This window comes from Symphalangus syndactylus, chromosome 20, assembly GCF_028878055.3.
Source record: "Symphalangus syndactylus isolate Jambi chromosome 20, NHGRI_mSymSyn1-v2.1_pri, whole genome shotgun sequence".
Taxonomy (NCBI): domain Eukaryota; kingdom Metazoa; phylum Chordata; class Mammalia; order Primates; family Hylobatidae; genus Symphalangus; species Symphalangus syndactylus.
Window position 1 is genome coordinate 35794535 of NC_072442.2, and position 24652 is coordinate 35819186.

At 45.4% G+C, this 24652-nt stretch overlaps 1 protein-coding gene across 3 annotated transcripts in view; it reads right to left on the minus strand.

Annotated features, from left to right (window-relative positions):
- Positions 1–24652, minus strand: part of LOC129469449 (protein unc-45 homolog B-like) — a 164451-nt gene that overhangs the window by 53506 nt on the left and 86293 nt on the right. For 2 of the 3 annotated variants that reach the window (XR_010118098.1, XR_010118099.1), the window contains exons 7-8: positions 23413–23566; positions 23063–23135 (exon numbers count right to left, since the gene is read on the minus strand). The gene's annotated coding sequence lies outside the window, so the exon portion shown is untranslated. Of the gene's footprint in view, positions 1–23062; positions 23136–23412; positions 23567–24652 lie in introns of those variants that run through there. The other variant, XR_010118106.1, reaches the window with a different exon arrangement.

Consider the following 24652-nt stretch of genomic DNA (forward strand, 5'->3'; position numbering starts at 1 on the left):
CTAAATGCAAGACTTAGGCAGAAATTCCATTTTAGGTTTTAAACCAGAAATAAATTTGGGAAGAATCATGTTTTAATATCAAATACTTAAGCCCTGCAGGAGTACATGCGTTAACAAACTCACAGATGGTAAATATCTGCCTTTTGCTGGTCTGCAACTATGCCCAGCCTAATTTCCATTACTTCCATACTGTCTTCAAATTTCTGGCTTCCAACATCAAAATTCCACAAACTGCAGCCTCTTGGTTCCTAAAGAACCTACTTATTACTGACCTGAGTTACTAACATCACTAGCTGCACACCTTCTTCTGCTACTAGCTTTGGATCAAATACTAATTACATTGCCAATGATTATGTGAATTCGTATCAGCTTTCTAGAAGGCAAATTGGCAATACATATCAAAAGCCACAAAAATGTCTATACTCTTGGGCTAAAAATCCCACTCCTGGAACTTTTCCTCAGAAGAGAAGTCAAAAAAAGAGCAGACATTATAAAAGATGTCCATCATGGCGTCATCGAGAACTATACAACAATACGGTCAACGACAGCACATCTCTAAGAACAGCTACCATTGGCTGAAGAAATTCTCTGCCAGGCCTCTACATGTTTTACTTCTAAATCTCACAGTAACCCTGCCACGTCTGTGTGACCTCCCACTTCACAGATTAGAAAATAGGCTCAAAGCACAAAGCAGTAACTGAGCCAAGGTCATATGAGTAGTAAGTGCTAGAAGCAAGGCTTGAACCCAAGGCTTTGTAACTCTGATACCTCTGCCTGTTCCATTCACCCCCGGGATTGCTTGCAACCAAGATGCTGGAGCACTGAGTCCCAGGAACAAGCCATGATGCAGTAGTTTCCGTGATAAGCAGGAAGAAGCAGCAGTGTTGAAAAAGCCTTCCTGGGCCGGGCATGCTGGCTCAGGCTTGTAATCCCAGCACTTTGGGAGGCTGAGGCAGGCGGATCACTTGAGGCCAAGAGTTTGAGACCAGCCTGGCCAACATGACGAAACTCTGTCTCTACTAAAAATACAAAAATTAGCTGAGCATGGTGGCACACACCTGTAATCCCAGCTACTTGGGAGGCTGAGGCAGGAGAATCGCTTGAACCAGGGAGGCAGAGGTTGCAGTGAGCCAAGATGGTGCCACTGCACTCCAGCCTGGGCAATGGAGCAAGACTCCATCTCAAAAAAAAAAAAAACCTCCCTGAAATAACATTCAGGGAAAGAGAAGGAGATTAAATTAAATTAAATTAAACCTATAGTATAATTATAATTTTTATTAAAATATGTATAGCATTTAAAAGTGATCACTTTTAAACGGAAATAATAGGGCTAGCATTTGGTGGTGGGGAATAGGTGGGTGCTTTATTCTATTTATAGTTCCTTAAATGGTGTTATGCTAATGTCTTAACAGCAAGCCTTAAAAACATTAATAATAAAGACGGACTTGACCACTGTCTGAAGCTTAATAAAAGCATGTGAGTGTTTTTCTCTCTCTCCTACCTTTGGGTGAGTTCTCCACCCTGCCAGTTCTCTCTCGGTTTCATGATGCTTGCACCTTGCTGAAACCACAACTTCCCCCAGAGTGTTGCTGAGTACCCAGGAGACAGTCACTGGTAGGCCTTTTTCAGTAGAGGTGAGAGGACATTGGAATAATGACATCACTATTCAAATGGTGAAGGAGAAAGGGAGAGGACCAAACAAACTCACACACCAAGGAGAAAACCAGTGGGCTTTTGTGGCTCTGTTTATGGGAAGTGCCTCACCAACTGAAAGGTCAGGAGCTGACGTGTCCAACGGCACTGGAGCATTACGTGAAATTGCAAAAGTAGAACCTTATAAAAATTCATAAGCTCATGAAACACCCTATTGACTATATCAGTTAGGGGTACAGTGCCCAGGATTCTGTCAGGCTCCAGAAAAAATGAAACATTAGCAGCCACATACTGAGCACCCCAGCATTGTCTTAGAACAATGTCCTCAGCATTGTTCTAGGTACTTCTCCTAGTAAAAAGCATGCATTGGGTGCTTACTGTATGCCTGTGCTTTGTGGAACTCCTCCTGTGTTAACTCTTTTCATCCCCCTGTACAATCCTATAATAGATATTATCAGCTTACAGGTGAGAAAACCAAGGCTTAAACTTACAGTACGATTATAATTTTCATTAAAATGTGTGTAGCAGCTAAAACATGATTACAGAGGGAAATAGTTGGACTGGCATTTTTGAATGGGGTTAAAAAAAAAAAAAACTTGCCCAGCTGAGATTCAGGTCCAGGTCAGCCTGACACCAATTGCTGCACTCTGCAGCCTCTCACAACACCACACCACCCAAAGTCTGTTTCAGCCTCTCAACACCCTGTGTGGCTCTAAGCACTGTCCTTTATATAGAGAACACGGCCCTCTACCTGCATGATCAGAGCTGAGTGAGAGTTCACCAGGCTTCCTGCCTTCTCAGTAAAAGAAAAGTGCTCCATGATGGAAAGAATGTGGCCTTTGGCACTAGATGAATCGAGATTTGCATCCTGACTTCTGCATTCAGTAACTTCAGTAAGTCACCGAATGTCTCTGAGTCTCCATTTTCTCATCTGCAGAATGGGAGCCCCCCTCTCAGTGATGAGGACTGGAGTCCAGCACAGAGCTTGGTTAGAGTGGGAGTATTTTCATGTGGTTACCCATTGATTGTGGAGGAACCGCTAAGGTCCAGCTCTCCCCACTCCAGTGAAGCTGCTGTGAGACAATCATTGGTTATTAGAAGTGCTCTCTAAATAGTGAAGGATGAGCAAGAAGTTCAGTGGCCCCTCAATGAAAAAAACTAATTACCCAGGATGTTCCTTCAGCTGCTACCTTTGCCATTTCCTTCCACACCTTCCAACTGATGCCACCAGACTTTGCCCAGTTCATCCACCAGTGGGATGTCTCTATCCTTTGATGAGACTATCCATTCCCCAATCTCCTAAGATGTTTATCTTCATCCTCATTGTGCCTAGTCATTGATTTTCTTGTTTTACCCCCCTTTCCAAGCTCACCAGATGCTCTGTGCCTCAACTGTTCCACACCGCTCTTTGCATCTCCTGTAGTTGACACACAGAAAATTCTAGTAGGGTGCATGACACAAGGGCAGTGACCACATCCCCAGGCCCAAGCACCATGCCTACCATATAGGAGGTGTTCAATAAATGTGTGATATGTGGGTGAATGAAGGAAGGAATGAATCATTAACAAGTAGTGTGTATGGCCTGAGTGGAGCGTGAATTATCCAACAGTAGGTTCTTGCAGAGGGCCTGTTGTTGGCTGTGAGCAGAGACTCACAAGACAGGTCGGCCAGGCTCCCTGGGAGGCAGGGTGGATCACGTGCAGTCTTTCTGTTACATGTTTCATATATATCAAGCCTGTCCAACCCGTGGCCCATGGGCCACATGTGGCCTGGGACAGCTTTGAATGTGGCCCAACACAAATTTGTAAATTTTCTTAAAACATTATGAGATTTGCGATTTTTTTTAGCTCATCAGCTATCATTAGTGTTCGTGTATTTTATATGTTGCCCAAAACAATTTTTATTCCAATGTGGCCCAGGTAAGCCAAAAGATTGGACATCCCGATATATATCATCTCATTTAATTCTCAAAAGAACCCTAGCCATGCAAGTGGAAACCCCATCTTACAAAGAAGACTCACTCACCTGGTTACCCAGCAAGGTGGGGAGTCTAACCCAGGTCTCTCTGACTCCAAAGCCAGTGTCGCTTCCTCACTCTGGGAGTGAAGTGCATGGGCTCTGATGCCAGACAATTTGGATTCATATCCTGATTTGCCTCTTACTAGCAGAGGGAACTGTGACAAGTCAAAGGACTCCCAAGTCCTGATTATCTTTTTTTTTTTTTTTTTTTTTTTGAGATGGTGTCTCGCCCTGTCACCCAGGCTGGAGTGCAATGGCACGATCTCGGCTCACTACAAGCTCCGCCTCCCGGGTTCATGCCATTCTCCTGCTTCAGCCTCCTGAGTTAGCTGGGACTACAGGCACACACCACCATGCCCAGCTAATTTTTTTGTATTTTTAGTAGAGATGGGGTTTCACTGTGCTAGCCAGGACGGTCTCGATCTCCTGACCTCGTGATCCGCCCACCTCAGCCTCCCAAAGTGCTGGGATTACAGGCGTGAGCCACCGTGCCTGGCCCCCAAGTCCTGATTATCTTATCTGTAAAATGAGGATAATTATGTTTCCTACTTCAAGAGTTGCTGTGAGAATTACATGAAATAATATAAGAAAAAGATCACGAGCCAAGCGCACAGTAAGTCTCCAGTAGCAGCGGTAACAGCAGCAACAATAGCAATAGTAGTAGTTGTGGTAGCGGTACTAGGAATGGTGTGAACAGTGGTAGGAGTGGCAGTGGTAGGGGTGGTATTCATAATGGTAGGAGTGTAATTAATAGTAACCATAGTGGCCAAGTGCTGTGGTTCACACCTGTAATCCCAGCACTTTGCAAGGCCAAGGCAGGAGGATTGCTTGAGGGTAGGAGTTCAAGACCCCATTTCTGGAAAAAATTTTTAAAAATTGGCGAGGTGTGCTGGCATGCACCTGTAGTCCAAGCGATTTGGGGGCTGAGACAGGAAGATTACTTGAGCCCAGGAGTTCAAGGCTGCAGTGAGCTATGATTGCACCACTGCATTCCAGCCTGGGCGACAGAGTGAGACACCAACTCCTAAAAAAAAAAAAAAAAAAAAAAAAGGCCAGGCGCGGTGGCTCACGCCTGTAATCCCAGCACTTTGGGAGGCCGAGGGGGGCGGATCACGAGGTCAGGAGATCAAGACCATCCTGGCTAACACGGTGAAACCCCGTTTCTACTAAAAATACAAAAAAAAAATTAGCCAGGCGAGGTGGCGGGCGCCTGTAGTCCCAGCTATGCGGGAGGCTGAGGCAGGGGAATGGCGTGAACCCCGGGGGGCGGAGCCTGCAGTGAGCCGAGATCGCGCCACTGCACTCCAGCCTGGGTGAAAGAGCGAGACTCCTTCTCAAAAAAAAAAAAAAAAAAAAGTGGTATATTGGTGGTGGTGGTATTAATAGTGGTAGTAGTAGTAGTGGTATTAATAGTGGTAGTAGTAGTAGCAGTATTAATATTGGTAATAATGGTAATAGTAGTGGCATTAATGGTGGTTGTAGTGATAGTAACACTAGTGGTGGTGGTGGTAGTGGCAGTAGTAGTGGTATTAATGGTGGTAGTCGTGACCGTAGCACTGGTCATGTAGTGGTAGTAATTGTGGTATTAATAGAGGTTGTAATGGTTGTGGCAGTAGTGATATTAACAGTGACAGAAGTGGTGGTAGTAGTAGTAATGGTAGTGGTTGCAGAGTAGGGTATTATTCGTGGTGGCAGGAATTGAATGGTGGTAGTAAGTAGTAGTAGTACTGGGGTGATTTTAATGTGGACGTATCCTGAAGGCATGGTGGCATTTGAGGATGTCAAGTGGGCTTGTTAACTTAAGGTGCTTCCACTCTGGGAGACGGGGTGAGTATAGCAGTGGGAGAGGGATGCAACGGAAACCTATATTCTGGGGGCCCAGTTGTCCTTAGGAGCAGGAGAGCTGTAATTCCCAGGCACAGCCACAAGGCGGGGGCGATGATTTGGCACTCATGACATCGGAACAGGCCTAGGAAAAATAACTAGCTCAGGAGCTGGGAGCACCCAGAGGACACCAGGAGACTCCCAGGAAATGAAGGAGAGTTGGCTGGCCGAGCTTCAGAAACAATTTGATCCTTGGGGTTTAAGAAAGACACCAGCAGAGCAGGGCCAGCCACAGGAAAGCAGGAAGGGAAAGTGCAAAATGGGATGAGAGCAACAGGGGTGACCCCAAAACTGTGGTTCTCAACTTGTTTCCACCTAAGCGACAACATTGGGACAGGGTATGTGTGTGGCCCTCACTTCCAGGGGTGGGTGGATGCAAATGGGCAACAGATGGCGAGCGGTTCCCCTTTCTATCTCACTCATCAGGACCCTCTATTATGCGGTGGGTGTCCAAGAGTTTGAGGACCACTGATCTGGACCAGAACATGGTGGCCAGAGGATGCAGAGAGAAAGTTTAAAAGGTACAGTCATCTTTCAAGGAGCCACCTACACACAGAGGACTAGAGTGGCTGATGGTGGGCTGTGGGTGTCAATGCTAAAAACATGGCTTTAGGGTTAGGGTTTATAAAAGGGGCCCAGATTCCAATTCTGGCTCTACACTTTTAGCTACGTGACCTTGGACAAAGAGATATTAGTACTGGTAGGTTTGTTGTCCAGAGTAAATGAGATGGTATCTTTAAAGTGCTTAGCCTGTGCCTGGTAGTAACTACAGTTCACTGCTCAAAAAAGGGCACCTATGATTATTACTATCATTATTGTTACATGGGTGTGATGATGGAGAGCGATTGCTTTTAAATCCTCTCTCTACAATCCCACCAATGTTACAGGGTCTTATACAGGAACTGTCTTGTATTTTGCTCAAGGTGTGTTATGTGTGATAGAACTGGCTTCCCAATGAGATTTCAAGGCCCCCCAGGGTAAAACTATATGTCTCTTGACTTTTGGACAATTCTGATTATAACTCTGGACATAGAGTAGTTGGGTGATCAATACACTTGTCCATTGGTCTGTTGTAAAATTGGTAGCCTGTAAGTTTTCTGGCATGGCACCTAACAAAGCAATGCAATCATTATTTGCTAAGAACCTGCTGTATGCTGAGAACACTGGGATAGTCTAATTTGGGGAGATTATCCTATGCATCTCTGTCTTCTCATTGCTAAGCTATGACTCTGGGGAAGTCCACTGAATCTCTCCTCTTCCCTCCACTCTGACCAAACTGACCCCATTTCTGGGCAGAAACACTGACATGAAACAGAAGAGACAGTACTAGAAACTAACTTGGTTCAGTGAATTTAGGCATTTGTTTTTCAAGTTCACAAGACCATTTCCTGAGGGACTAGACAAAATTGATATAAAGTTGCTGTGACACTGAAGGAAAGGAAGAGAGATAGAACTGAAAGTCCTGCTTAAATAAACTCAAAGGAAGCCAACGGGGTAAAGGTCCACATTAAATATCTTCTCTGGCCTCCTTGGCCTCATTGCTCTTCTGCCTTATGGGTCTGTTTCTTCATCTGGAACATAAGGGTACAAAAGTAGTGGGTTGCCAAAGTCATTTAAGGACCCTGGACATAGCTCTATGTGGAGACTCACGGTGACAGAATTCTGGCTGCTTTTTAGTCACTACCTCCCTGTGTGATCAGGGCCCCGGAGTCACTCATCCTCTCCGCACTTCAGCTTCCCCAAGTACAGGTGACCTCCAAGTTTGCCCTGGCTGACCTTTAAAGGCCATCCCAGCCGGGACACCAATGCTAACCTTCTGCCCAGTTCTGCCTGCCCTGCTCTCACTCCTGACCCAACACTGGGGTTTGAGTAGTGGGTGAGTTTCACTTCTTTTTCTTTGTCTTGATGGCAGGTAACTTTCGTGATGACATACTCCTGCAAAGACGGTGTGGGACACAATTCTCATGGATGGAGGTGAACATGACTGTCCCTTGATACAAGGGGTAGAATTGATTGGGTTGCTGTTGTCCTTTGAGAATCACCACCGGATTCTATATGGCTGTTTCTTCAATTGCAAAATGAAAGAACATGTTTCCTTTTTAATCAGCAATATTACCCTTAAGGAAACCTTGAAGGGCAGTGCTATTATTAAATATCTCAAGCACAAACTTTGATAAATGGCTTTTTTTTTTTTTTTTTGCAAATTACAAATTGAATAGCCTTCTCTCCTCCAGTACTCCTGCACTCTCTTCAACCCAGAACCGCAGGGGCTCTTTCAAGGGCAGTTACCCTTTGAGATGGGGAAAGAGGTGCCATTCATATGAACTTTCTCCCTCATCCTGATTCACCCTCCATTTCATTGCTGGCTGAAGGCCTCCTGTACAACCAGACACATTTGAATAATTAATACTCAGTAAGTTGAATGGTTGACCTGCAACAGCTGTATGGCTCCTGAAACCGAGAGTGTTGTCTGTGAAAGCAGGGTCATATGAAACGGTCCAGGATGGCACCTGAGGGAGGCTTCCTGATTAAACTCAAAGAATGTGGGATGAGAGCAGAAGCTGGCATGACTGCAGCCCCACCCAAGCCTCTGTGGAGAGCATCTTAGGTAGGAAGTGGGCTTGAGTGAGAGTCAGTGATAAATGAGTGGCCATACCACATTTCAGAAGAGTGAACATGTGACTGAGATAAAAATGATCCGGTCTGCAGATCAGGAAGAGATGAGGCCCTAAGACCTGTCAGGGGACAGGGAATGAATGTCCTTCATTCATCCACTCAAAAAACATGTATTGGGGCCAGGCGCGGTGGCTCACGCCTATAATCCCAGCACTTTGGGAGGCCAAGGTGGGTGAATCACCTGAGGTCAGGAGTTCAAGACCAGCCTGGCCAACATGGCGAAACTCTGTCTTTGCTAAAATATCAAAAAATTAGCCAGGCATGGTGGCGCATGCCTGTAGCTACCTGGGAGGCTGAGGCAGGAGAATCACTTGAACCTAGGAGGCAGGGGTTCCAGTGAGGCGAGATGGCGCCACTGCACTTCAGCCTGGGTGACAGAGCGAGACTCTGTCTCAAAAACAAAAACAAAAACAAAACAAAACAAAACAAAACAAAACAAAACACACCACGTATTGAGAGCTACAAAGTGCCAGGCATTGTTGTAGACACCAGGGTTATATTAGTGAACAAACCAGAACCTCCCCTCCCAAAAGAGAAACCCTGCCTTTGTGGGGCTTACATTCTAGTTGGGGAGATAGATGACAAATAAAATGAACTGGTTCAATGCATCGTTTGCCAGATGGTGATAAGTGCTTAGAAGGAGAAAGGAGGCAGAGCATGGGGCTGGAGAATATTGGGTAGGAGATGAGCTGCAGTTTTAATAAAGGTGGGCAAGGGAAGCCTCCCCGAGGAGATGGCAAATTAGCACACATTTGTGGGAGCTGAGGAGTGGGCTCTGCAGCCATCTGGGGAAGAGGGTCCTAGGACAGGAAAACTGCAAGTGCAAAGGCCCTGGGGCAGAAATGTGTCCTGATGTGTTCCAGGAAGAGCCAGGAGACCCCATGGCGGGAGTCAAGTCCATCTCATAGGGCTTTTGCTCCCAGTGAGACTGGAAGCCATTCCAGCGTTTATCAGCAGAGAAAGGCATGATGTGGCTTCTGACTTAACAGGATTCCTCTGGCTACTGTGTGGAGAAGAGATTGTAGGGAGCAAGGGAAGATGCAGAGGGACCAAATGAGATGACAGGAAAGATGCCTGGTGTGACTGAAAGGAGACTGAGGGAGGAGCAAGAAGTGGTCAGATCCTGGGTTTATGTTGAAGGAAGTTTGGCAGATTTGCTGAAGGAGTAGATACAGGTGTAAGAGAAAAGGACAAGTCATTGGTTCTTGTTTTGGGGCCTGAGCAGCTAGAAAGATGAAATTCCCATGTGTGGAACCGAGAGAGATTGCTAGAGAGTTGAGCAAGAAAATAGGAAGCAGCGTATGAACAATGTGGGGAGGGGACGTGGGGCATGCCTGCCCCACCTAGGAGAGTTCAAGGAATCTTACAAAACCGTTTCAGCGGGGGCACGCTGCACAAGCGGTGCTGCAGGGTAAGAGAACATTTTCTTGAGTCAGAGCACCTGGCTTCATTCAGGTCCCTCATCTGCCACTCTCTAGTGAAGGGATTTGGGACACATCATTTAAGCAACCTGTGTGTGCTTCAGTCTACTCATCTTCAAAATCCTGGAGTGTGTGTGTGTGCGTGCGTGTGTGTGTGTGTGTGTGAATATATATATAGCTTCGTAAAATGCGAAACATGGCCGAGTGCAGTGGCTCATGCCTGTAATCCCAGCACTTTAGGAGGCCAAGGAGGGTGGATCATGAGGTCAGGAGATCGAGACCATCCTGGCTAACACGGTGAAACCCCGTCTCTACTAAAAATACAAAAAACTAGCCAGGCGTGGTGGCAGGTGCCTGTAGTCCCAGCTACTCGGGAGGCTGAGGCAAGAGAATGGCTTGAACCTGGGAGGCAGAGCTTGCAGTGAGCCGAGATTGCACCACTGCACTCCAGCCTAGGGGACAGAGTGAGACTCCATCTCAAAACAAAAAACAAAACAAAAAAATGCAAAACATTAAACCCGGAGGCAGAAGTACAGTGAAGGGAGATTAGACTTTGGAATCAAAAGAGCTGCAGCCCCTTCCTAGCTACATGATGTTGGGCAAGTTTCTTGTATTTGGAAACGAAGTCTCACTCTGTCACCCGGGCTAGAGTGCAGTGGCGTGATCTCAGCGCACTGCAACCTCCACCTCCTGGGTTCAAGCGATTCTCCTGCCTCAGCCTCCTTAGTAGCTGGGATTACAGGCATATGCCACCGTGCCCATCTAATTTTTGTTGTTGTTGGTTCTTTTTTTTTAGTAGAGATGGGGTTTTGCCATGTTGCCCAGGCTGGTCTCGAACTTCTGACCTCGGGTGATCCTCCTGCTTTGGCCTCCCAAAGTGCTGGGATTACAAGCATGAACCACCATGCCTGGCCAATGTTGGGCAAGTTTTTTAATCTCTCAAAGTCTTGGTTTCCTCACGTGTAAAACAGAAATAGCACTGCCTACCTTATAAGATTGTCATGAGGGTTTCAGAGATAAGGCTTTTAAAGCATCTAGCAGAGAGCTAGGTACATAGTAGGATCCCGATATAGCTGTTATTACACATAAAATAGTTATTATAGGTGTATTTATTTGTGTGTTGGCCACCTGGGTGGCCCCAAAGCCCGACAACATAGATGATATTATTTTATCTTGTGATGTAACATTGATAAATGATTTATTATGTATTTGCCTGTGGCCACATATACTCTATGAGATTATAAGCTTCCAAGAAACTCCTAGGAGCTGAGAAATAATAAAAGAGGCTTAAATATCCAATCAAACTTTCTTGAGACAAGGGATCTCATTTTATATTTTTTTCTTTGTATCTTTTACTGCGGACCTGGTTCAATGACTACACTTGAAAGTTATTTAATAGATAGATAGGATCAAAGAAAGGGAGCTTAGACATTCTTTTACTTAACCACTTTCATTTAAACCTAAGAAAATCAGAGCCCTGAGAGGGCCAGTGACTTGCCAGATTGAACCAGCAAGTGAGCAGCTGATCTAGGGCTGGTATGAAGCTCGCCTGCCTCTTAGATCGATGGCTTTCCACTCTACTTCTCATCGCTGTGGAATGAATGAAACCAGGCATGGTGAAATCAAGATCCTTTATTGACTTGGACCCTCTTTAATGGGCTCATCCAGTCTGACAAAGATTCAGAAGATTTCCTTGCAATTCCTTGTAATGACAATAGGATAAAGCAAGGGTTCTTGAATGGTTCCTTGAGCTTCTTGGATTTCTCTGGGGCTGGCAGTGTTTGCACTGGTCTAGACATTTTCCACTGAACCTCCCAGCAAATATTTGAAGGCCTTGATACAATGCCATACAAATAAACTTATCTAAAGCTCTCCCGCATAAACAGCCTGAGGTCCTCAGTCAGTCAGCTGTGATTGCAGAAAAAAACAAAACCAAACCAGAACTTGGCTCCTAGAAACAGTTCTTAAAAGGAAAACCTCAAAGACAACCTAAGAAGTAAAACATTTTTGTTGTGGTTAAAGTCACAATTGTTATTTATACCATTCATTGACAGCTGGGAGAGAGGGGTGTGTGTGTGTGTGTGTGTGTGTGTGTGTGTGTGTGTGTGTGTGTATTTTAACAGCTTTTCAAAGATACAGAAGAAATTCCCTTAGCAAATGTTATTTTTTAAAAGTAACCTTTAAACTTTAAAAGATCCTGTGCCTCTTGTTCTGTTCCAAGTGTTGCATGTATAACATTTAAATTTTAATAAGGGGTAGGGAAAAGACTTTGGAGTTAGATCAAATGGAGAAAAAAAATTGCTGTGGAATTTTGACATGGTTCATATAATAAGTTTCTTGTCATTGTCAGAGAAAAAAAGCAAGCACTATCTCCTCACATATTAGCAATCTGGCAGTAGCACTAAAGATTTGTATAGGGAAATGCACATGAAATCTCAAGAACAGTAGTTAAGAGTTTATGACCAAACAAGCCACAGCCAGACACCACAGATCAGAAAGTCCCAGGCCATCATCTAGCCGGACGACCTACTTGTCCCCACCCACTGCTTCCAACCTCCACAGGCTTCATGATTACTTCTGCACTACCTCCCAACCTTGTAAATTAACAATCTTATTTCCTAAAACCTTCTACTTTATTTATCCCCAGTAATCACAGATTAATCAGATAAACTACCCTGTGGTCATCAATAAGCAAGTCCTTTAGCAAAAGCAAGTAACAAAATAACCTAAATGTATTATTATTGATAATCATAGCAACTAACATTTCTGATGCTTTATGAAAATACTGTGCATTATCTAATTTAATCTTCATTCAAACTATGAATTTGCACTTATATTATCTCCATTTTTACCAATGTAGAACCTAAATTCTAACTAGTACTCTATTCTAGTTTAAATACATAAAGGATCTTTAGCAATAATTGATAGAATTTGAGAATTATAAAAGTCTCTAAGAGATCATATAATCTTAATGTAGCATATTGCATGTTTATTCTTGTCACTAATATTTGATTGACAGTAATTCCTAAGCCATAAATAGGACCATACTACAAAAATGTTTGAAACTTTTTTCAGTTAATATATTGATATATCATTAAATAAGAATTAGAAAGTGTCAATAACAGTTGAGATTAAAGAAACTTGCACTTTCGCATTTTGCATTAATTTTTTACAATGATTGTATATTACCAAGAACTAAAAAAAAAAAAAGTTATTTCCATTTTTAAAAGTTAAAAAGGATTACAGTACTTTATAGCAGAACATTGACACGAACCCATGGATATAAAAGTTCAGTCATTCACAGGGAGGGGAACATCACACACCAGGGCCTGTCGGTGGGTAGGGGGCAAGGGGAGGGAGAGAATTAGGACAAATACCTAATGCATGCAGAGCTTAAAACCTAGAGGGCAAGTTGATAGGTACAGCAAACCACCATGGCACATATATACCTATGTAACAAACCTGCACGTTCTGCACATTGTATCCCAGAATTTAAAGTAAATTTTTTTAAAAGTTCAGTTATTTACACCAACCTAGAGCTTTACAGTTTGCAAAGCACTTCTGCATGCATATTCCACTTTAATCTTCACAATAACCCTATAAGATATATAATTTTCTGGGGAAGGAAACTGAGGCTGGACATGGTGGATGATGACTGTAATCCCAACACTTTTGGAGGCTGAAGCAAGTGGATTGCTTGACCTCAAGAGTTTGAGACCAGTGTGGCCAACATGGTGAAACCCTGCCTATACAAAAAATACAAAAATTAGCCAGGCATGGTGGCTCACGCCTGTAGTCCCAGCTACTTGGGGCTGAGGTGAGAGGATTGCTTAAGCCCAGGAGGTGGAGGTTGCAGTGAGCCAAGATTGTACTACTGCACTCCAGCCTGGGTGACAGAGTAAGACCCTGTCTCAAAAAAAAAAAAAAAAGAGGGTATAGTGTGTGTGACTCAAGGTTATATATATCCATAAGGTAGAACTTGAACTCAGACCTCTGGATCCCATGTGCTGCACATATTCCATGACCCCAAGACCTTCCTATAATCACTTATCCATGTGTCCCGGGTCTTAAATGCTTTCTGGATTCTGCTCTGTCACCTGTACCCAGAAGTTTATGAGTTTTCATTTCCAGGATCTACTAATTTGAAAAGGATATCCACCATGTACCAGCTGCTTCTCATCACTGGAAAGAACAGAATAATGCTGCTGCTGCTGCTGCTGCTGCTGCCACTTTTTTCAAAGAGTCTCACTCTGTTGCCCAGGTTGGAGTGAAGTGGTACAATCTCAGCTCACTGCAGCCTCAACCTCCCAGGCTCAAGCGATCCTCCTGCTATAGCCTTCTGAGTAGCTGGGACTATAGGTGTGCACCACCACACCAGGCTATTTTTTTTTATTTTTTGTAGAGAAGGCGTTCTCACTTGTTGCCCAGGCTGGTCTTGAACTCCTTGGCTCAAGTGATCCACCTGCCTCGGCCTCCCAAAGTGCTGGGATTATAGGCATGAGCCACCTCACGTGGCCAATAACTCTTCTTAACTAGACCCTTTGGGTAAGATGATACGTGCATCCTAGGCACGAGCATAGCACCTGCTAAGAGGTTCTCCCTTTCCCTCTCCTCTTCTTGCTACAGACTTCCTTGAGCCCTGACTGCACACAGAGCCCATGTTATGGAAGAAACTTCCAGAAGCGCATAACCAGTCAGCCCTGACTACATGTTTCCTATGTGCCAATGTCTTCCACTGTTTTCTTCATTAAGTCTCAGCAATAATATTATCCCACCTTTCAGATGAGGAAACTGAGCTTTAGAGAAATTAAATCACTAGTGAATGGTCACAGTGAGTAAGGAGAGGAATGGAAATTCCAGTCAGCCCTCTGTTCCCACCACCCACATTCTTAAGTTCTCCTTTTGGCTCCCTTTGAAGAGTGTACAAGGGAGAAGAAGGAATCAATGATCTGTTTTGGGGTTTTTTTTTTTTTTTGAGATAGAGTCTCCCTCTGTTGCCCAGGCTGGGGTGCAGTGGCGCGATCTCGGCTCACTGCAAGCTCTGCCTCCCCAGTTCACACCATTCTCCCGCCTCAGCCTCCTGAATAGCTGGGACTACAGGCGCTCACCACCAGCCCATCTAATTTTTTTGTATTTTTTTAGAAGAGACGGGGTTTCACCGTGTTAGCCAGGATGGTCTCGATCTCCTGACTTCACGATCCATCCTCCTCAGCCTCCCAAAGTGCTGGGATCACAGGCATGAGCCACCGTGCCCGGCCCTGTTTTGGCTTTTAATAGCATATATGCATGCGTGCATGCACGTGTGTGTGTATATCTGTGCAAGCAGGAAAAACAGCACAAAGGAAACAAATAAACTGAATAGCAATTGCCTAGATAAAGAGAGGAGATTGGGAATAAATCTCAAGGAGGAGAGGTGACAAACAGGTGAGAAAGCAGACTTTCTTTTTGCTTTAGTAAGTTTTGATTATTGGAATTTATCATAATGTCTATTTGATCTTTTTAAATTATGATAAATGCACATAGCGTAATATCCACTGTCTTGACCATTTTAAGTGTACAGTTCAATGGTATTTTAAGCACATTGCTATTATTGGGCAGCCATCAGCACCATCCGGCTCCATAACCTTCATCTTGCAAAACTGAAACTGTACCCGTTAAACAATAACTCCCCATCCCTCACCTCCCAGCCCCTGAAAACCACCATTCTACTTTCAGTCTCTATTAATTTGGCTACTCTAGATATCTCATATAAGTGGAATCATACAGCTTTCATCTTTGCGTGTCTGGCTTATTTCAGTAGCATAACGTTCTCAAGGTTCATCCCTGTTGAGATATGTGTCAGAATTTCCTTCCTTCTTTTTTTTTTTTCTGAGATGGAGGTGTGAGCCACCACGCCTGGCCAGAATTTCCTTCCTACTTAAGGCTTAATAATTTTCCATTGTATGTATACATATACACATGTATATATAAAATGTATATATGTATGTATATATGTTGTATATATACTATATATGTATACATACAAAGGAAAATTATTGTGTCTATTGAGAGATGAACGAATAAACAAATATATATATATATAATCTCTTAATAGACACTTGAAGCTGGGTGCAGTGGCTCACGCTTGTAATCCTAGCACTTTGGGAGGCAGAGACGGGTGGATCACTTGAGGTCAGGAGCTCAAGACCAGCCTGCACAACATGGTGAAACCTTGTCTCTACTAAAAATACAAAAATTCGCCAGGTGTGGTGGTGGGCACCTGTCATCCCAGCTACTCAGGAGGCTGAGGCAGGAGAATCACTTGAATCTGGGAGGCGGAGGCTGCAGTGAGCCAAGATTGCGCCATTGCACCCCAGACTGGGTGACAAGAGCGAAACTCCGTCTCAAAAAAAAAAAAAAAAATAGACATTTGAGTTGCTTCCACCTTTTGGTTAGTGTGAATAATTCTGCCATGAACATAGGTGTATAAATATCTCTTCAAGACCCTGCTTTCAATTCTTTGGGGCATATACCCAGAAATAGAATTGCTAGATTATATGGTGATATTTATTAGTTTTGTAATTCAAAAACTAAAACCCTTTTTAAAAAGTGAATGCTCACATAGATTACAATACTATTCAATAACAAGACAAGGAAGACAGTAGTGAAAATGACAGGCTTAAGGGTCACTGCAGTTGTCATGGGCTGTGAGCTTCCTGGGGGCAGGGGCCAGCTTTGCAGCTTTATACCCTACCCCACCACCCCATGCCCGACACATGCCTGTCTTCTTTAGGTGCTCAATATGTTTAAACTCAATCCCATTGCCCTAAAGCAATGACTTCACCAGAGTAGCTAGGCAAGTGACAAAGCTTCCCAAAGGAAACAAAAGGCCTGCATGGAGGCAGTGCCCTCCCTGGTGACAATGGAGGACAGGTCTTGATCACCTGCTCACTCACTGTATGACCCTGAGCCCTTAAGTTCTGGGGCCTCGGTCTCCTTGGTTCCATGAAGATCCTGTCCACCTTGCATTGTCACAGAATTATCGTGAAAATTCACCATTTATTCGTTCAACAAATTGCATGCCTCCTGGTGCAGGGCTAGATCAAATTTGAAAGTAAAAAATTTCATTCAAAAAGCATTGCTTGTGTTTTTATGTTTGTATTATTTGCATAGCATTTTTTTATTATTTTATTTTGTATTCCTTGATTCATTCTACACTGAATTGCCTTGTCTCATTCCTTTGTTTTTAATGCAAGAGTCTAAAAAGAAAAAGTGCTCAGGATTCTTGAAGAGCTTGGAATATGACTTTCTTCTGATGGCCCCATAAACCAGATTATCTCCCATGCCCTACAGGCGAGAACTCCCGGGTCAGGAACTTCTGGGAAACTATGCATTCCTCTGCTCTCTGAAAAACCTGTCAGCTCTTCTACTCCATAATGGTCATCTCCAGCTGCAAGGAGAAGTTAATGAGGTGTGTGGGACAGTGATGGGAAAAGATCAGCCTCCACGTCACCCCGACACCCCTGCCAAGTGAGGGCCACGAAGGGGAACTGGCCATCGGGTAAGAGAGCTGGACCAGAAAGCAATCTCCATTGCATTAGCTGGTGGTTCTGAACGTGTGGAAAGAGGCCAAGGTCCAGCCTACGGACTGTGATGGAACATTCTTACAACACTGAGAGGTCTGGGCAAAGGCCGGGCAGATAGCACAGGCACTGCCTCTGTCTGGTGGCGTCTTGGGGGTATTTTTTCCTTACTTTTTGCCTTTCTCTCTCCCTCTCTCCCTCTCTCCCTCCCTCTCTCCCTCTCTCCTTCTCTCTCTCTCTCTCCCCCTCCCTTTCTTCCTTTCCCTCTCCCTTTCTCTCCCTCTCCCTTTCTTACCTTCCTTCTTTTCTTTTCTTTCTTCATTTCTTTTTCTTTCCTTCTCTCCTTCCCTTTTATCTTGCTTTCTTTTTTTAAAAAAAAAAAAAGCTTATTTCTTTTATTTCTTTTCTTCATTATCCTCCTTTTCTTTTCTTCCTCTCTGCCTTTCTCTCTCCTCCTATACCTCCAATCAATCTCCCTTATTATTTTCCAAATCGTAAAAAAGTCCTGAGAGGTGTCTGTCTGGTGACCTCTAGGCAAGTTTCTTCTTATCCAAATATAAAATAGTATTTAGTACTTTTCTACCTTAGAACAGGGGTCCCCAACTGGGGGAAGCACAAACTGATATATTGAGGGTACAGGATGAAAATCTTGGGTCTTTTTTTTTTTTTTTATTTTTGAGTCACAGTTTCATTCTTGTTGCCCAGGCTGGAGTGCAATGATGTGGTCTCAGCTTACTGCAACCTCTGCCTCCTGGGTTCAAGCGATTCTCCTGCCTCAGCCACCCAAGTAGCTGGGATTACAGGTGCCCGCCACCACACCCAGCTATTATTTATTTATTTTTTTGTATCGTTAGCAGAGATGTGGTTTCACCATTTTGGCCAGGCTGGTCTCAAACTCCTGACCTCAGGTGATCTGCCCACCTCAGCCTCCCAAGTACTGGGATTACAGGCATGAACCACCGTGCCCGGCCTTATTTTGATATTTATGTTAACTCCATACTTTGTATTCTTGTGTTAGTCTTATAATGAGCATAAAATATTAGTATGGTAGCACATGTAGCAAGTTAATTAATTAATTCATACAAATAGTGGAAATGAGGTGTTCAAACTTTTTTTTAATTGAGAGGAGTAACTTGGGAAAAATATTTTCACACAAATGCTTTAAAGAAAAGCCCTTTAAAAACTTAGCAATACTTCATTCAACTCATTCCTACTTATAGTCAGTGTCTTTGCAACTCAGAAGGGATTTCTGGGTATGCATAGGGCCTGTATGCTAGCAGGGTGGGTGGAGCATACCAACATCCCAAGAAGTCCAAGTTGATTTCCAGCCACACGTCACTTTTGAAACTCCTTCCCCAGGAAGATCCCTCACTTTCAACAGTGTCCCTCACACTTCCTTTTCACTGTCCCCTGCCCTTTCATTTTTCTCGATTATACATCCTCTTTTGTGATACACCATGGATTGACTTGCTGTCTGTCCCTGGCTCCTGCTGGCAGGTGAACTCTGGGAGGACAGGGGCTTTGTCCGTTTCATTCACGGCTGCATCATCAGTACCCAGAATAGGGCCTGACACAGATACATACTTGTTGAACAAACAAACCAACTGCTGCAAAGGTCCGAGTTACAAACCCAAATGAAGCTTGAGAACTCTCTGTGACAAACAGAATTTTCTAATTCTGATGGAATTAAAATTCTACTGTATTTTCTCTCTTGTCTTGTTGATCATTAGTTTTCTGAAGTCTAATTTCACAGCAATTATGATGCTTAATTATATGGAGTTACAACACTTTCTGGCCGGGCGCAGTGGCTCATGCCTGTAATCCCAACACTTTGGGAGGCCAAGGCGGGTGGATCATGAGGTCAGGAGATCGAGACCACGGTGAAACTCCATCTCTACTAAAAATACAAAAAATTAGCCAGGTGCGGTGGCGGGTGCCTGTAGTCCCAGCTACTCCAGAGGCTGAGGCAGGAGAATGGCGTGAACCCGGGAGGCAGAGCTTGCAGTGAGCCGAGATTGCGCCACTGCACTCCAGCCTGGGCGACAGAGCGAGAATCCATCTCAAAAAAAAAAAAAAATATGATAAAGTAAGTTCATCAACTTGTCGTCCAGTACAGTCAGTGAATTACTATGCCCCATCACCACCTTAGGTCCTGGTGCTAAGGATCTGAGATTGATAAAAATTCAACCCTGTCTTTGAAGAAACTTCTGGTCTAGACACATGATGAGGTCATTTCCACAACCTGAGCAAAGAGCCAGGACAGAAATCAGGACAGAGGGCATGGGAACAGAAGGAAAGAATACAAAATCCCATGTTTCTCAACCTCAGCCCCATGGACATTTTTTTTTTAATTTTTAAAAATAGAGATGGGGTCTCACTATGTTGCTCAGGTTGGTCTCGAACTCCTGGGCTCAAGAGATCCTCCTGCCTCAGCCTCCCAAAGTGCTAGGATTATAGGCATGAGCCACCTCGCCCAGCCCCATGGACATTTTAGACCAGATAATTCTTTGTTGTGGGAGGCTGTCCCATGCACTGTGGTATGTTTAGTGACATCCCTGGCCTCTACCCGCTAGATGCCAGTAGCACCACCCTCAGCCATGACAACTAAAAACATTTCTAGACATTAGGACCAACTACATAATTTGCGAGGCCTAGTGCAAAAAGAAAGTGTGGGACCCTTCGTTCATAAAGCAGAGGGAAAGTGCCATTGAAGATACTCAGATATAAAGTGTTTTCATTCCCTAGGGATACGCACACTAGCAGGGTGAGTGCAAACCCTTGTAGTTGTCTGGTGACCCCACTCCATGACTCAGCACACACACACATGCAACCCACCAGCTGCCATGTCCCCGCTCTGGCCAGCCACTGGGCCATGCATTTGCCCTTATGAGGGCATGGAAGTCAAACCAGGTCTCCCTTCCCACAACTCGCTGCTCCAACCCATGGCAGATGGACAACCCCCAAGGGCATTACAACCATGGCACAAGGACACCCTTGGTCCAGAGGTGGGTAAAAAGCATGCCCCCATGTAGCCTATTGCCTAATGCTCCCTGGCACTGCCAGCCTGGGTCAGGGATGGCCACTGCCATGCTCCACCCTGAGATGCCGTGCCACAAAAGCACCCTATCTCGATGTCTCCGTGCCCACATAAAGACCCCCTAAGGACAGAGAGGGCAGCGGTGGTTGCTGAGTAGGAGTAGGAAGAGAGAGGCCTGGCCAGGCCAGGGGCATCAGTGGATGGAGAGCTGGGACCTGAAACCCACGCCAGAAAGGCAAGGAGGCAGCAGGAGCGGGGACCACATGAACTGAGACTCTAAGCCCCTGGCATATGCTCTATTGTCCCATCAGCTTCACCTACAAGACAGAAAGTCAAAGATAAAACTATTAAGAATTTCAAGATGGCAACTACAGTGCATTAAACCCCAAGCACACTCATGAAGCTGGCCCTACCAGAAATTACCAAAGCCCTCTAGGAGTTAAAACCATGCCCGAGTGAGAACCACTGAGTAATAAGTCAACCTAGGGTCAGATGGGGCTTCTCAAAGGACTCAAGCTCTCAGCTGATCCCAGAAGGTTATGGGGTGGGGTAGGGGGGATGATTAGAAGGAACAGAGCTAGTAGGGAAAGCTTCCAGCTGCTCATGAATTTTAAACCACATTCTCAGGGAAGTTGCAAAGTCTGGTTTGGCTGGAAGGAGTTCTTCCAGGTGGAGGAAGTGGCAGGTGAACAGGTATAGGAATGGAAATTAACAAGGAGCTATAGGGGCTAATAGGGAGAATGGTTTGGCAGGGGAAGTGTGGGGAGAGGGTGAATAAGAGAGGGGTCTTTTAACCTTACATAGATTATATCTGAACTTTCCTGTTGCCCCACTGTGGCTTCTGGTGAGTTGCTGAACTTCTAGGCCTCCTCCTGCATGTGGTGTGGGCTGTGACTCACTCTTCCTAAGGCCCTGGTGCGTGAAAGCTGAGGGGCACCCATCAGCAACCTTGAAGAGGCTCCTTCCATGGAGACCCTCATCTCCGCCCTGGCTTCTTCCCCTCTGTGCTGCCCCACAACACCTTCACTCACCTCCTGTGGACAAAGGCTCACTGGAGGGTCTGCATCAATGAACCCACTGGGACCGCTTCTCTCTAAGTGCGTCACCTTGGGCAATCATCATCTTTAAATAAGAGCTATTGAGAGCTTATTGACAGCCTCTCTTCTAATTGCTTTATATATGCATTGACCATTTACTCTTTACAACCTCCCTGTTACGTAAATGCTATCTCCATCCCCATTTTAAAGGTGGGAATGGTGAGCCCCACAGAGGTTTAGTAAATTGCCCATATACAGTTAGTGAGCTGTGAGTCCAAAATCTGAATCCTGGTAATTTGGCTACACAGTCTTCATATTGAAACATTTCACTCAGTTTTGTAAAATGGAGATAATAAGAGTAACCTCAGGCCAGGCACAGTGGCTCACATCTGTAATCCCAGGAGTTTGGGAGGTGGAGGCGGGAAGATCACTGAGGTCAGGAGTTCAAGACCAGCCTGGCCAACATGGTGAAACCTTGTCTCTACTAAAAATACAAAAATTAGCCGGGTATGGTGGCACATGCCTGTAATCCCAGCTACTCGGGAGGCTGAGCCACAAGAATCACTTGAACCCGGAAGGTGGAGTTTGCAGTACACCGAGATAATGCCACTACACTCCAGCCTGGGTGACAGAATGAGATTCCATCTCAAAAACAAAACAAATCAAAACAAACAAACAAACAAAAAACCGGTAACCTCAGATAATTTTAAGGATCAGATGAGATTACAGTGCAAATCTTCGCACAGTGATATAGGTACACAATAAGTAGTCACTACTATTGTTATTGTTGTTACAAGCATGGTTAAAAAAACAAATGAAATAATGGCTCATATGCCATTGAAAACTTTGAGAGGCCTCATTGCCTAAGGAGAGAGGATGAGACCCCCAGGCCTGGCATTCAGTGTTTGCTCATGACCAGCCCTGTCCTTACTTTCCAGTGTCATCACTAGCAAGATTCCTCCATGGTCCAGGCAGCCCAGCTTGCCCTCCTCCCCCGTCGCCTCATTACCTGCTTTCAGGCTTGGCTCGGCTCTTGTTTCTGCCTGAAATGTTCTCTGGCTTCTTCTTGATGTCAAAATTCTATGTAATCTTCAAGGGCCCTGAGCCCCGACAGAATTTTGTTGGTTCCCCTATTATTATTGACATTTGCTTCTATTTATTAATTGTGCTAGGGTGGTTTACATATACTATCTGGTCTGCCAATTTCTACACTGTCCTCCTTTTTATAGATAAAGAAACTGAAGTTCAGAGTGTCAGCTTACCCAAGGTCACATCTGAAAAGCAGCAGAGACAGGTTTCAACCCAGATTGGGCTGACTCCAAGCCCCATGCTGATTCCCTGTGGCACCTGCCTCTTGGCTGGTACAGAAAACCAGGGAGAGCTGCATTTGAATCTCAACCCAATCTGAGCAAGAACAAGCTCTGTGCAACTCCAACAGTTTAAGCATCAGTTAGGAACACTAAAAATAATAATAATAATAATACTGTCTCATGGGCAGTTATGAGGAGCAAATGAGATGCTTTGTGTAAAGCAATCAGCTCAGTGCTAAGATGAAGCCTGCTCCACTCTGACTAGCAATAGAGGTGTGTGTCCATGTCTGTCCCTCCCTCTGGATAACCAACTCCTTTAGAGCAGGAAGTGAATCTGGTTGCTCCAGCAGTGCCAGATTGGTATTGGCCACCCATCCCTGCCCTGTGCTCCTAGGGAACCCAGGACCCTTTGACCAGGGCGCACTGGAAGAGGCCTCCCTCCAAGAAGCAGACCGAACTGTACCTTTTCATATTTCCTGATGATGTCCTCTCGCTCCTGCGCCTGCCAACTATCCGCGTCCTCCACCACGTTCATCCTGTGAGACAAAATTGGCTAAAGGTTACACTATACCCAACAGCTTCGGAGAACACCTGAACCGCTCCCACCGGGATCCCAGATGCTGGTTGGTTGTGTAACCTTCATTCCACCACTGTGCTCTGGTAAAAAGGGGCCAAACCCAGTGGCCCACACATCCATGGGTCTCTGCAGTCTGAAGCCGCAAGCAGGGGTGAGCATCTTCCCAAGGACTCGAGAAGAGTGGGACCTGGACAGAGAATCCCGTTTTCCCCTTATGCCATGAAACGGGCACATACCTGCCCCGGAAGGTTGAATGGTGTCCACCTGCCAAGGGTGAAGGGCCTGTGATGGGCTACTCCGGGGTTGTGGATGCGAACTGGGGTCAGGCACCAGAGGTCTCTGTACGTTCGGCCTCCTGGGATACTCAGGGCCACAGAGATACCCAGTTTCCTATGGGGAACAAGATCTCTCCTGACTGCTCCGTTCTACCTCGCTCATCACTTGGGCTACCGTGGCCCTTCGGTCTAACCAGTGAAGCTGCTTTAGGAATAACGCCATTTGAGCAGGAGTATGTTTGGTTTTGGGCATGAGGGATGAAAATGATCTACTGTCTCCAAAGCAGCCACTGCGCTCATGGAAACAACATCTCTCGGGGAGGGACTGTGGACTCCACCATTCTGAGCTGTCCCTATAGGAGAGGGCTTCATTTTCCTGGGTCACTGATGAAGAACAGTGGGTCCTTGCTCCTGGAGAACATCTAGATGGACCGTCCCTCCTGAGAATACTCAGGGCAAAAGGAAAGCGAGGCCAGACAGAATAAGAAATACTTGGGGAGAACCCCAATTCCTGGACCCCTTTGAACACAAGGGAAGATAGTCTCCCCTCAGCCAGCCCTCCAGGGCTCCTTCACTTTCCACAACTGCCCAAGGGCAGAAGGCTCCCCACGCCACTCCCAGACAAGGGAACATGTGTGTCCAGTGGTCCCCACAGTGACCATCAGGACCCAGCTTAGGCCCCAGGTGTGTTCTGAAGACCCTTCCCTCCTCCCCACCCACAGTGGATCCATCCCAGTGTCTCTGCCAGGGCCAGGCTCTGCCCCATCCGGATCGGAAATTGGGCAGATTTGGGATCTCGAGCAGGGAGGTCACAGGGTTGAGGCCTGAAGTCTAGCACGGCACACAGCAGGGCTGAGAGCAAAACCCAGGGTCATGTCTGGATTTTTGGGCCGGTTACCGCCTCTCTGACCCCAGACATCTCACCTGTCGAATGGGTACATTCGGGAACAGCACCCACTCTACGAAGCCACCGTGAGGATGAAAGAGAAAATCATCTACACAGGCAGCGTAGAACGGGCTCCCTGTGAGTGCTCAGGGATGACCCTCCTCCTCAGTAGCTACCCAGAGGCCAACACCGCCTGTACCATAGCCACTGTCCCCAAGTCAGCCTGGAGGGAAGAGAGCAGGTCACGCTTACCTGATTCTGATCAATCACCTGGCCTGGGTTATGTATGCCTCCCAGGGAGAAAACCTTCTCAGG